The sequence below is a fragment of the Gymnoscopelus braueri genome (genome assembly GCF_963280865.1).
Source record: "Gymnoscopelus braueri genome assembly, chromosome: 13".
Classification (NCBI taxonomy): Eukaryota; Metazoa; Chordata; class Actinopteri; order Myctophiformes; family Myctophidae; genus Gymnoscopelus; species Gymnoscopelus braueri.
This window is the reverse complement of record NC_137615.1, coordinates 33,511,788-33,524,730: the sequence shown is the minus strand read 5'-3', so window position 1 is coordinate 33,524,730 and position 12,943 is coordinate 33,511,788.

Below are 12,943 nucleotides of genomic sequence, written 5' to 3'. Positions count from 1 at the left end.
AACACGTTGCTATCTGAAAAGTTTTGAGATTGTAGATCGGCTATTTTCAGAATGAAGTATGTCATACATTGCAAAAACATACCCTCTCAAATAAGTACTTCAGGTTATGTTTAACAATTGCACATGTATTAATTGACACAATCATGTTGTGTGCAATGCAACTTTAATGAAGTCCGCATCAAGTGAGGCTTGAACTGGCAACCTTCAGGTTGTGAGGCACACGTTTAAGGGAGAAGCCATTGGACCAACAGACAAGAACCCGTGAAAAAGGAGATCACACAGATGATACAATTTCACGCAAATAGCTGAAAAATCCTGGGTTTAAGTGTTTTTCAAACTGCTCAAAATTGCGGACAATCTAAGGGGGGAGCTTACTGGTCAACGTGATACATGTGTTCCTCATGAGTCAAGGCACATGTGTAAGCAGGTTTAATGGCTGTCGGCCAAACGAGGCATGACTTTTGCCTGTTTAAAGTTTGCACTTTCAAAAAATCGCTATAGCGCCCCCCTTTGACCAATTGGAGTAAGATTGGTTTCAGTAATATTTGGAATGACCCTCAACATTAACGCAAAGTTTCAAAGAAATGTGAGTCTGCATGTATGTGTTAGGGGCAGATGAATAATTGTCATAAAACTGCAATATTCATTGGCTCATTAAAGCTTCATCTTTTCACTTATGGAAAATCTTTTGCACAGGTTTGTCGGCATAGGTCCAAAGTTCATGTGTAAAACGTTTCGTGCAGATTACTCAAAAATCCCAGGAGGAGATAGGTTTTAACTGTTTTTCATATAATTCAAAATGGTGGGAGATCTAAAGGTCAGAGGTCAAAAGTCAGAGGGTTAAAGTTGTTCATCATGAGTAGACGCATGTGTGTATTGAAGTTTTATGGCTGTAGGTCAAACAGGGCATGAGTTGTACCTGTTCAAGGTTGGCATTTTCAATTGAGTGCTATAGCGCCACCTTTTGACGAAAGATTGTGAGATTTATTTCTTGATAGTTTTTCATGACCATCTACCATATGGCCGAGTTTCGTAAAAAGCGACAGCACGGTTCAGCCAGAACTGCGAAAAGTGGCAGAAACAGAATACGTACAATAATAAGACAGGTCCAGAGCTGAGCTCTGGCCCCGTAATAATAACAATACATTTTATTTGTAACACACTTTATATGACACAAATCTAAAAGTGCTACATCACATAATAAGTCAAGAAAATAGATTGAAAATAAAATAGAAAAAATAAAAACAATGACATAAATACATTTCAATCAATGGTAAGGGTGTGTACAATTGTTCAATAGTACCAATGGCAGTAAACCATCTGTGAATTGTGACATAGTATATTGCTAGAGCACATCCTAAAGGGAGAGAGAGGGGGGGATCATGACCTACTTTACATGCAGGTGGTTCATCTTGGCTGACTGTTGCTGCATGCAAACAGCAGGGGGTAGTATAAACACATGGGCGTGCTCACACACGCTCATCTGGCTCATCTGTTATTCTTCAACGTTTTGGCTAAGCCCAGTCAGGAGTCTCAGAACCGATGGGGTCCTGACTAGGAACCTGAGGGTCCTTAGGGTCAATCATGGTGTGCATTAACCCTCACAGCAGGCAGGGTCCCACTCCCCCTCCAGCCCAAAGCCAAATGCTCTTCGATTGTTCTGTCCGTCCAGCCCACCACTTTGGTCCCAAACAAGATATCTTTAAGACTACTGGCTGGATTGCAACACAATTTGTTGAGCACCTTCATTATCCCCAGGCCCAAGAGTTCAAAACCTTTAATTCCTATCTGATTGGATCAGATTTGATCAAAAACAAAGAACAGGATTGGGATCACTTTGATATCCAATCAGTGATCATAGAATTATCTCTGCAAATATCAATCATGTCAATAAGAAATACAAGTTTGATTAATCAAATCATATCTTTAACAACCAAAATCCAATTCTGATCCATCCGGACCTGAGGGAATAAAAGTTTTGAACTCATGGACCCAGAGGATGACCGATACTGATTTTGTTTTTGGGCCCCATTGGATTGTAGTGACAGCTGCACAGTGATTCAGGTATTACACTTTGAAAGATAAAAAAAAAGGAAAGAATCACTGATAGGCATATTGGAAACAACTATGAATATAGGGCCGAAGTTGAAAAATACAGGATTTATTCTTTAAATTAGTTAAATAAAATACATAGGTACCACAAAGTGGCAAACCAGACTCAGTGACTCACGGTGAGTCTGGTTTGCCACTTGTGGTACCCATGTATATTTCTTTTTGGGGTGTGTCACTCTGGGGTGTATTAGGTCAAGCCTACTGTGAGCTGTTAGTTCATTTTGTAGCTTTTGTAATGTATTTAACTATAATTTGCATAGTGTAATGGTAGGGAAAATGTGGAACTGATTTGACAAATGAGTGATAAGACAAGGTCACTGAAATCCATTTGACTCAATCTTGGTGTCATAAAGCATTAGCTCATCTTATCCACTGGGTGGCAGTGTAGTAATGTAATATGGTAACAACAACAACACATGGCACTTTGCATGGAGATTTGCCTTCCCTGTTCCTGAGTGTGTGCATTTGTGTGGGCACGCACGCGCGCGTGTGTGTGGTACACGTGTGCCATTGCACATCATTGCTCCAACATTATGTCCCAGAGGGAATAACTCCAGCATCATGCACATTATTTCAGTGCACATGCCATATTGGGGAAGATAATTGGTGGCAAGCATCACATTAGTCATGTGACCTGTATCCAGTGGTGGAAGATGGGTATAAGAAGTAGTAACATTAATTTACCTAAGTAAAAGCAGCAATAGGCCTACCACAATTATTATTCAAGCGTTTACTCAAGTAAAAGTACAAAAGTATTTGCACAAAATATACTTACAGTAGCAATTACAACAAAGTAGTAAAATCGGTCAAAATCTTTCAAGAATAACCGAACTACTAGCTCACAGCGCTTCAGGAATGCGAGGTGCTGTGAGCTTGTAGATTGGCTATTTTTGATTCCAAAACGGATAGTCCCAATCCTTGATTCTGGTTTCCGTTTAGTAGACGTGATAAAACACACTATAACCTTCTCCTTAGATCAGCTTACCCGTATATCAATCACAGGTGCATTGTTTGTTTCTTCAATGATCCAGAGAGAAGGGGAGCGCTTGTTTTCCTTACAAGCTCCGGCCGTGCGGGGCTTCTAAGCACCGCCTGCGAGTGACTGAAGGGCTTAGGGCGGGCCTTGTAAGGAAAATAAGCGCTTCCCGTCCCTCGCAAACCATCTGTACTGGAGGAAGTCTCGGTCGCTATGCTAAGCTGTTAGGCTAGCAGTTTACACGCAATGGGCAAACCCCCTTTGCTGGAATTGAATATAATAAAATTAATGATAAAGTGCGGTATGTTTCTAGGGTTTCTACTGGTTCTACCGAGTGAAGACCCACCCTCGCTGCGGTTGCAGCCAATAGCATTAATTTCCGGTTGCATTTCGGACAGGATATAGAAAAATGGCGGATTTGAAAGAGCTGAAAAATAGGCTTCATTTACGGTCTATAGAAACAATGGCTTAACGTTGTCCATATTCTTTTACGGCTATGTTTACACGTGAAGTCTGCAGACGTGGTAACTAAATCTGGCTTTACAAAATTATGAATTTCTATCGAATATCTTAGTTACAATGAGACTGAGCTAACATGTCTATGAAATTAACTCAAGGACCCCAACGGAAACAAGTCCGCAAGGACTTTTTTGGCCGGACCTTTTAGACAAAAGCATTATAAATGTAACTGTGTTGTTTTACATTCTTTTGCCTAATAAAAATTTCAATCAATCAATCAAAACAGTTACGTTTTGTTTCTCTATATGTTTGTTTGGGAAAAGTTGACGTCTTTAGCACACAGCCATCTCAATGGACTGGCTGAGTAAACAGCGCTAGTAATTTTTTGGGTGAACTATCCCTTTACATGAACACTTTCTTTTTAGGTACAGAGTTGACTGAGATCATCTCCATGGACCCCCCCCCATGGAAAAAAAACACTTAGAATTATATAGCTTTTATTGTTGTTTTTGTGAATGCTGTTTTGTCCTCCGCTTTGAAGAATGTTCCTATCACCATGCCAGGTAGGCAGGCCCCTGGTGTTCCTGTAAGATTGTGTGTGTGTGTGTGTGTGTGTGTGTGTGTGTGTGTGTGTGTGTGTGTGTGTGTGTGTGTGTGTGTGTGTGTGTGGGTGTGTGTGTGTGTGTGTGTGCGTGTGCGTGCGTGTGTGTGCGTGCGTGTGTGTGCACACGCGCATGGGGAGGGGCTGCATCCTAGATTTCATCCAAACTCCATCCTGTATGGAAGTGTATGAGTAGCACCACAAGCAGTCAACCAGATGGTCTGGTAAATCATTCTCAATGTGCCAATGCTCAAGTACACACAGTACACACAGTGTACACACACACACACACACACACACACACACACACACACACACACACACACACACACACACACACACACAGTGTGAGTGTCAATAGTAGCTCTCCAGGGCACAGCTGGTCCATGTGTTGGGTTAGAATGTGATGGAAAGTAGCCAGATGGACAGAACGGGCGAAAGAGAGAGAGAAAGAGAGAGAGAGAGAGAGAGAGAGAGAGAGAGAGAGAGAGAGAGAGAGAGAGAGAGAGAGAGAGCTCTTATCCAGCAGATTACTAATAACAGATGAGAGGGGAAAAAACAAGGAATGCCATCACACACACACGTACACAAGTTGTATTATTATACCTGTAAGGACATTTTAGGACGGTGATTTTAGGAATGCAATTCCTTTAAATCTTGGCTCTTTTTAACGTATAGTCAATAAAGCCAAAAATATCAGATCTACAAGCTCAAAAGGAAATAAATCATGCATAAGTCTAACCTTAAACCTCTAAACCTAACCTCTAAATGCCTAATTCTAACGCACGCACGCACGCGCACCAAACACACACACACACACACACACACACACACACACACACACACACACACACACACACACACACACACACACACACACACACACACACACACACACCCCAGAGTACCAGTGTGTGATTGATACTAGCTCATGGGGATGATTAATACAGTATGGTAACTGTAATAATAGAGTGTTTGCATTTAGATTGGATCCCAGGCTCAGTCTGTCCATGACGACACACCTCCATGTTGGAACAAACCACACTCCGCCATCACACACTTTCATCTCTTTACATTAGATTCAGATATCGTCGCAGTGTGGGGGTGGAAACCTTGTGTTTCCGAAAATCACACCTATTGTTATTATTAAATAAATGGTGAAAATAGAAGATCTACAAGCTCACACCGGTGTCGCATCCGCGATGCGGTGTGAGCTTATAGATTTGCTACTGTATTGTCACTACTTTTGTGTGACACTCTCTTATGATGTAGTAGGGTGCTCGTTTACGTGAAAAAAAGTTGAAAAATTGAGATACAAGGTCTCTTTCTTTTCTTTTTTTTCGCTTTCTATCCCTAATTTAGTCGTTATACCAATTGATTCCTCCCCACACACATTTATTTAATTTTTTTTACTTGATTTTTGTCTCCGCCAGGCCGAAAGGCATGGCGAGAGAGTATGTTTTACCCTCCGTCCGTGTGTCCGCGTGTCCGTCCGTCCGTCCGTCCGTCCGTCCGTCCGTCTGTCACCAGCTAATCTCCGCCACCGTTGGCTTGATCGCAGCGAAACTGTGCACACACACTCCCTGGATGCCAATTCCGAACTTCTGTCCCAAATTTTTCACATGGGCCTTTTATAGCGCCACCAGGAGGCCGATCTGTGCAAAACATATTTTTTGACAGTACTCCTACAGATTTTGTCCAAAAATCTCGCAAATCGGTACACAGTATCTCTATAGTCATTAAACAAAACTTGTCTTTCAGATTTTTCATATTCCATCCTGATTGGCTAAAAATGGCTTCCAAAGTTTGCAGGAGTGCTCCATTTTCAACAAAATGCCTCAAATCATGAACACAGCATGCAATTTCGGTGAAATTTTGCACGCATATTTCCACTATGCCGAGAAAGAAATGCCACTTGAAAATTTTCAAATCAGCCTCATGGTGGCGCTATAACAGGCCGATTCATGTTTTTACCTATAACTGCACCGATCTGTGTAAAACTTTGTATGCGCACTCCCTAGAGGTCAAGAAAAAACCTTTGCCCTGCATTTTTCCCATTTGCCTTTTATAGCGCCACCAGGAGGCCGACTTATGTAAAACACATTTCTTTATATTACTCCTTCCGATTTTATAAAAATTTCACGCAAATCGGTACACATGATCTCCATAGTCATGTGATCAAGACGGATGTGTTTGATTTTTCATATTCCATCCTCATTGGCTAAGATTGACATCTAAAGTTTGCAGTAGTGGCTTGTTTTGAACAAAATTCCGCAAATCATGAACGCACCGTCCGATTGCGGTCAAACTTTGCACGCACATTCACACTATGTTGCGGAACAAATGCCACCCTTTTAACATTGGCCTGTTATAGCGCCACCAGCAGGTCTAATTTAGCAAAAAGAAATGTTGCACAAAATGCCTCAAACCATGAATGCAGTGTCCGATTGCCGTGCAAGGCCTAAGAACAAATGGTACCCTTTAAACATTGGCCTATTATAGCGCCACCAGGAGGCCACAATAACCTACCTGACCTGGCGGAGACCTGTGCTCCGAGGAGCACTTTTTCTAGTTTAAATTTGTTTTAGGCTTTTCTGCCTTTATTTATAGTGTATAGTGGAGAATGGAGACGGACAGGAAACAGAGAGAGAGAGATGCAGCAAAGATCGTCGGGAACGTGACTCGAACCCGCGATGCACTGTCAGGCTACAATAGAGCCTAAGTGCCCAGGCCGCTAGGCCAGTGGTCCGGGCCCCCACACACATTTCTGTGTGTTATCACTGCTGTTGTATCCTACTGACTCACCTGCCAGTGAGGAGCCCCCACCGGGAGGACGTAGAGCCTTCGTCCTACTCCTCCCGCCCAACACTCCCTGCCAACAGGTGCCACCCCAGCCCGTAGGCCAGGTGCCGCCCCAGCCTGTGATATTTGTCACCTGCCGTGACAAAAATCACAGTCCCCGCCCGGTTTCTCTCCCCCGGACACGGGCCAATATTCGTACTGGCACTCGACAAAGCCCACAACCTCTGCTCTGGTGGGCAGGCATACCACTGTGCCACCCGAGCGCCAGATACGAGGTTTCTGCCCGGAACGGCAAGGATATGCCGTGTGTTATGTACTGTAGAAACACGGACACGCACGTGTGTGCATGCACGGACGTAGGTATGCACACGCGTGCTCACACACACTCACACACACACGCACGCACGCACGCACGCGCACACACACACACACACTGGATGCTTAATTTTGCCTCCCCCCTCTCTTACATAATGCAATTCCAGTAATGCAGCCTGCTGGCGGTTTTGTGATTTAAGAGCCAGTAAAACAGAGAGGTTTATGAAGAATAGAAAGTGTGTGTGTGTGTGTGTGTGTGTGTGTGTGTGTGTGTGTGTGTGTGTGTGGGCGCACGAGCACGCGCCTTTCACACGTGCCTTTATCTTTCACCTCGTGTCCATGTTTGCTTGAGTGTGACAGGCTGACAGCATAACAATGTGTTCTGTGTGAGGAGGTATGGAGGAAGACAGCAGGGGAGAAGGTATGGCATGATGGGGAAAGGCTGAGAAGACAGGGGGAAAAGAAGAAAACACAACAAGGATGGATGGACCCGGGGCCCTCGGGTGGCGCAGTGGTAAAGTGCCTGCCCACCACCGCCAGGTTTGTGGGTTTGAATCTACCGCCGTGGTTTATCCGACTTTGTTACATACAGGATCCTTGTTTCTCCACATTTCAGCTTCTTGTGTTTTCCTTGGTTTGTAAATTAACTGTTAGGGTGTGTTGTAATAGGACCCAAAAGTAGAACAGCCGAACCAGGTTTACAAGCAAAACGTCTTTATTAAACGTTGAATTCAAACATCCAGAATAATAAACTTAGGTAAGGCGGCTGATTGAAAGGCAGGCAGGCTGGCAGGCAGGCAGTAGGCGTGGAGGTACAGGATCTGAGACACGGAGACAAGGAGTTAGTGATTGCCGAATACAGGAAAAAACTGAGGAGCTGAGGCACAGGTCTTTTACCGGTCGACAGCTGAATAATCTGGCAAGGGCTGGAGGATCTGCTGGGCTTGATGAGCAGATCACTCCCAGGTGAGCAGGCAGCTCCACAGCCCGATGATGGAATTGGAAGGTAACGCCCAGGCAGGCCATCCCCACGCCCACACAGCACACACCAGACACATAGGAAAAAAGGAAAAAAGGAGAAAACAGCCAGCCCATAACAGTACCCCCCCCCCTCAATGGGAGCCTCCAGGCGACCCACCAGGCTTGTCAGGATGGGCTAAACAGAAGTCCCTGACAAGCTGAGGGTCCAGGATGAAGGATCGAGGAACCCAGGACCTCTCTTCTGGACCGTATCCTTCCCAATCCACAAGATACTGATAACCCCGGCCACGGGGACGGGGACGAATATCCAACAGCCGTTGGACCGTATAGGCAGGGTGGTCATCAATGATCCGGGCGGGTGGAGGGGGCTTGGATGGAGGGCAGAGAGGACTGGAGGATACTGGTTTAAGTCGAGACACATGAAAGGTAGGATGAACCCTCATAGTGCTAGGTAACTTCAATCTGACAGCAGATGGATTGATGACACGTTCCACCACAAATAGCCCAATATAGCGTGGAGCCAATTTCTTAGATTCAACTCTGAGTGGAATATCCTTGGATGAAAGCCAAACACTCTGACCTGGTTTGTATTCGGGAGCCCGTACCCGATGGCGGTCAGCAACACGACGGTTGTTTTCAGCAGAGCGTAGCAGAGCAGCACGTGCCTCTTTCCAAACCTTACGTCATCTGCGGAGGTGCAACTGGACTGAAGGAACAGCCAATTCACTTTCCTAGGAGGGAAATAACGGTGCCTGATAGCCTAAAGAGGCCTCAAACGGAGACAGTCCTGTGGCAGCACTGGTTAAAGAATTATGAGAATACTCCACCCAAACCAGATGTGAACTCCACGATGCAGGGTTGGTAGCAGTAACACACCGTAGGGCAGCCTCCAAATCTTGGTTAGCCCTCTCTGTCTGGCCGTTCGACTGAGGATGGAAACCAGAAGATAAACTCACAGTTGCACCCAATGCTTTACAGAACGATTTCCAAACCTGAGATATAAATTGGGGGCCACGGTCTGAAACAATGTCCAATGGAATACCATGAAGGCGGAAAACGTGGTGCACTAACAGATCAGCAGTTTCATAGGCTGTGGGGAGATTTGGAAGGGCCACAAAATGAACTGCCTTTGAAAAACGGTCAACAATGGTGAGTATGACAGTGTTACCTTGGGAGGTGGGCAACCCAGTGACAAAGTCAAGGGCTATATGGGACCATGGACGACTTGGAACGGGTAAAGGATGCAACAGACCAGCAGGTGGACGATGTGAAGATTTTCCTCGGGCACAGACGGAGCAGGCGGAGACGAATGCCCGGGCATCTGCCTCCATGGCAGGCCACCAAAAGTGACGTCTGAGGAGAGACACAGTGCGGTTCCTCCCCGGATGACAGGCAAGGTTGGAGTTGTGTGTCCATTGAAGAACCTGAGAACGAGCAGAATCAGGAACAAACAGGCAGTTAGGTGGACCATTCCCTGGGTCTGGCTGTGTTAGCTGAGCCTCCCTTATTGCCGACTCAATCTCCCAGGAAACAGCTGCCACCACACAGGAGGGGGAGACGATGGTGTCCGGACTGGTAGACTGCTCATCAGGAGTATGCTGGCGGGACAGAGCATCAGGCTTGACATTCTTAGACCCAGGACGATAGGTAATAGTAAAGTTAAACCTCCCAAAAAATAAGGCCCAACGAGCCTGGCGAGAATTTAGACGTTTGGCTGATTGAATATAGGCTAAGTTGTTATGGTCAGTCCACACAATAAATGGGTGCTCAGATCCTTCTAACCAATGTCTCCACTCTTCCAATGCCAGTTTTACTGCTAATAGCTCCTTGTTACCAACATCATAGTTCCGCTCGGCGGAGTCAAGACTTTGAGAAAAAAAAGCACAAGGGTGCACCTTTTGATCCTGGCTAGCCCGCTGAGAGAGTACTGCCCCAACCCCTGTATCAGATGCATCAACTTCCACAATAAACTGTAGAGAAGGGTCTGGATGAACTAAAATAGGAGCAGAGGTGAACAGATGTTTGAGCTTACAGAACGCCTGTTCTGCTTCTGAGGACCAGCTAAATGGTACAAGTGTGGAGGTAAGCTTATTAAGAGGTGCCACAACTTTGCTATAGTTCTTCACAAAGCGGCGATAAAAATTTGCAAACCCCAAAAACCTTTGAAGAAGTTTACGGGTAGTAGGTGTAGGCCACTCTGCTACCGCTCTGACCTTCCCTGGATCTGCTCTCATCTGTCCTTTCTCCACAAAGAAGCCCAAAAAACTGACCGTACTGACGTGGAACTCACACTTCTCGGCTTTCGCGTAGAGTTTATTCTCCAACAGCCTCTGGAGAACCTGGCGGACATGGGAAACGTGATCAGACATGTTCTTGGAAAAAAATAATATATCATCAAGATATACGAAAACGAAACGATTCAGAAAGTCCCTTAACACATCGTTCACCAAGGCTTGAAAAACCCCAGGAGCATTGGTGAGTCCAAAAGGCAATACCAGATATTCGAAATGTCCCAATGCAGTGTTAAAGGCAGTCTTCCACTCATCCCCTTTCTTAATCCTGACCAGATGATAGGCGTTCCTGAGATCCAATTTAGTGAACACCGTTGCTCCATGGAGAAAATCAAAAGCAGAGTTCATTAATGGCAGAGGATACTTGTTTTGAACAGTTATGTGATTAAGCCCTCTATAGTCAATACAAGGGCGCAAGGTAGCATCCTTTTTGGCCACAAAAAAAAACACCCTGCACCCACAGGAGAGGACGATGGTCGAATAATTCCTGCAGTTAAAGAGTCCTTAATGTATTTTTCCATGGCCTCCCGCTCAGGACGTGACAGATTGTAAAGTCTACTAGACGGAAAAGGGGCACCAGAGAGTAGATCAATTGCACAATCATAGGGGCGATGTGGCGGTAGAGAGAGAGCCAGATCCTTTCTAAAAACACGTCCCAGGTCATGATAATTAGCTAATAGAGGACAAATCCACAGGTTCAGGATCAGGGGAAACAGTGACCTCTGCAGGGGGCAGAGCAGATTGCAGGCAGGACGAATGACAAAATTTACTCCAGCTAATAATTGTTCCAGCAGTGTAGCGACCCAGCTGGACAGTAAGAGGGTGGAGACTTGACTGATGAGTTTTAAGGATTTTATTTCGGTACTCAACGTAGAAACTAGGGAAGCATAAAATACACAACATAAATCAATACATCAAATAACACCATGATACATTTGCATTTCCCATAGCTACATCACATACAATAGCTTACACATTAGAAATGAAAATAAACCTCAGACAATAAAATACTAAGTTCAACAATAAGATCAGAAATAAACCATGGACAATACAACAAGTTAACAAACAATGAAAATGACAGTCACCTTGTTCCCCTTCCAGCTAGGTGCTAATTTAGCTTGAATGTGGCATGTCCATCAGTTCCAACTGAAAATACAAAACCCATTAAAACCATATTTCAACCAAACCCTGCATTGTAGATCGGCAGTAAATGATCAAGTAAACTCACAATGTCCTTCATATTAGTCCGTCCTTCCTTGACCATCCTTCCAGGTCCTTTAGTCCGTCCTTCCTTGACCATCCTTCCAGGTCCTTTAAACAAACATATTCTGTGCAGTCCTTGATGCTCTCTACCACCAAGGCAGTTTTATGCTACTCTGCTGCAGCCCCATGCTGGGCAGCAACACAGGTGAACTTGATTTCTTCTAATCAGTGCCAATTCATCTGTGGCAGTTTGGGCAGGAAACACGTCAAAATAGAAGTCTCAGAGACCTTACTTTGGGCAGGATGCCCTTCAAAATAAAAGTTTAAGGGAAACATTAGTGAACATGGAAAACCCCCCCTTCGGGTCAATACAAGCAGACCAGTCAATGTGAGGGTTATGTTGCTTTAACCAAGGAGAACCCAGCACAAGGGGTGTTTGAGGAGAAACAATTAACTTGAACTGAATCAACTCCCTATGATTACCAGATAGGATCAAAGACACAGGTGCAGTTTGATGAGTAACACGGGCCAATAATCTCCCATCCAATGCATTTACAGTGAGTGGCCTTTCCAGGTGAACTAAAGGAATCTTAGCCTGGCGGGCAAAATTACTGTCCAAAAAACTGTCATCAGCGCCTGAATCAACTAGAGCCAAAAGCGGCAAAGACACCTGATTGACACATAAAGTGGCTTGGATCTGCATTCTGGTCTTGGATAGGGTTGAAAAATCAGCATGGCTCACCAGTACCCCCACCTCTACTGATGAGCCGGGTCTTTTGGTCGAATGGGGCAGGTAGCCCGCAGGTGACCCATTTGAGCACAGTACAGGCACTCACCCGCCCTCAGCCGACGAGTGCGCTCAGCGAGGGACAAATGGGCCCGACCCAGCTCCATGGGCTCCTCCTCAGTGACACCTGATTGAGGCGAGGGATGAGGTCTCACAGCTGGTGGTGTAGAGCGAGAGGGAGGCAGAGGATGGGGACGGCTCACTTTCTCTCTGCGTCGTTCACGCAGCCTGTTATCCAACTTAATGGCAAGGGTGACAAGAGATTCAAAATCAGTGGAATCATCACGGGAGGCTAGTTCATCCTTCATTTGTTCACAAAGCGCATTAATAAACACCCCACGTAGAGACTGGTCACACCACCCAGCATCTGCAGCCAAGATTCGGAAATCCACAGAGAAGTCTGCTACACTCTTGGA